Here is a 2,259-nt window from a genome sequence, read left to right on the forward strand (position 1 = left end):
TTACCTTGCATGCTGTTGACATGAGTGTGTTCCAGAACCACATCTGTAATGTACTACTGAGCACCCAGAGGAGAGGTCTTTGAGTATATCATCCAGAGTAAGCCCTGACCATGGTGTGTCCAACCCCTCCCTAAGATGTATATATTAAAATAATAATCACTAACATATGAAGTATTATGCTATCATTTTATATAAATGTAGTTTATCTCAATGTGTTCCCTAAAAAGAAAAATTTTGTTATTTCAAATAACATTTTAACTATCGTCATGCCCACATATTTATTATATTTTTTAAAGATTACAATTTGGTTAGTGTAGTTAATCTCCCTTAAACCCCCTTTTTACTATTTAAGTTTTATTTTTTATTTTATTTTATTTTTGGTTTTGGAGCCACACCCAGGGGTGTTTAGGACTTTATCCTGACTCTGAGCTCAGGGATCACACCAGGCTTTGCCCTTAGATACAAACAGTAGTCTAGTCCAGCGTTTTTCAACCAGTGAAGTGTAAGTGATTTTTCCCCGATAAGCAGGATGGCCAAATAAATCTGGGACAACCTGATCTGTGTAAAAGATAAAGAATCAGTTCAATGAAAAATAAATTGTTAGGAAACTTTGTAGCTTATTTCTTTGATATTATAAAAGCATTAACTTTTATTTAGAAATCATTAAGCATTAAGTTTTATTTAGAAATTATCAAGGAAAAATTTGACAATGTGAGTAGCTGTTAAGATTACTCATCTTTATTATTTTTGCCCTTGATTATTGTACTTGATCACGAATATTGTCAGATTTATTTTATATTAATGTCTATGATATATATTAGGTTTTTTGGGCCACACCCGTTTGATGCTCAGGGGTTACTTCTGGCTAAGCGTTCAGAAATTACCCCTGGCTTCGGGGGACCATATGGGACGCTGGGGGATCAAACAGCGGTCCTTCCTTGGCTAGCACTTGCAAGGCAGACACCTTACCTCTAGCGCCACCTCGCCGGCCCCATAATGTCTATGATATATTTGATATGATTCTTGTATATAAGTGTCAAGATTTTCTAACATTCTTAGGCAAAACAAAAACATTTATCCAGGGGCCAGAAAGTTAGCACAAAGATGGGGTGTTTGCCTTGTCCAGGACGGACAATGTTTCAAATCACGGCATCCCATATGGTCCCCCAGGCCTGCCAGGAGCAATTTCTGAGCACAGAGCCAGGAATATCCCCTGAGAGTCGCTGGGTGTGACCCAAAAACAAACAAACAAACAAACAAACAAAAACAAAAAAATTCATCCAAAAAGTAATGCAGAATATCAAAAAGTTTTTTTTAAAAATTGCTAGATTAACAATGACCTTCAAAAAATATATTTGAGCAAAATTATCCCCCGCCCCTATCCTCTGACATCACACTTAGCTACATTTACAATTAATTTGTGTTTTGATAATTGCATACTAGGAATTCTCCCAGGAGTAAAGGAAAATAATTTTCCCTAAGGATGGTAGGCTAGTCAAGGCAATACTGTGACCTACTAACCAGGATTAGCCCTGCCACGGAAAGCCGAATGGCAAAGAACTTCCTGGCAGTCAGTAAAACTTCAGTCTAACTAAAAGTGCAGGAGCATGGGAGCAAAAGAATACCACTGTTCTCTTGGACTAACATTAACTCCCTGACAGTAAATAGGATCGTACCTCAATGCAGAACTGCTCAGTATAGAGATGCTAACTTTAACCACATTGTTAATATGGGTGTGAAATGATGTGCTAGGAAACTGAATGAACATCATGGTATTTATGAATATCAATGCATATTGGAATCCTGTCAAGTTTCTTGAAGGTTTAGTAGAATCGCACGTTTCAGTGCCTGTCAGAAGACAATGTGTTTGAGGCCACTGAGTTCTAAAATGAGAGCGTTCCAAGAACAGAAAAGGATTCTGTCTTTGGCAGCCAGAAAAAAGGCAGAGCTTCTACAATGAAGTGGGCACATTAAAGAAATTGACATAAACAACATTTCCCAAAATTAGTCTGCCTATGGATGTTATTGTGGCCTCAGAATCTGGTAGCTCTCATACCCAAATGACTTAATCATATATTCCCCATGCCACACTTCAGTTGATCCATCTTTTTGGCCTATGTTGGACTTTTAGTCTACTTTCCACCATTGAAACAGGGAAGGAAGGAGGGAGGGAGGGAGGAAGGGAGGGAGAGAGGGAAGGAGGGAGGGAGGGAGAGAAGGGAGGGAAGGGAGGGAGGGAGGGAGGGAAGAAGGAAGGAA

This window comes from Suncus etruscus, chromosome 3 (genome assembly GCF_024139225.1).
Source record: "Suncus etruscus isolate mSunEtr1 chromosome 3, mSunEtr1.pri.cur, whole genome shotgun sequence".
In the NCBI taxonomy this organism is placed as follows: domain Eukaryota; kingdom Metazoa; phylum Chordata; class Mammalia; order Eulipotyphla; family Soricidae; genus Suncus; species Suncus etruscus.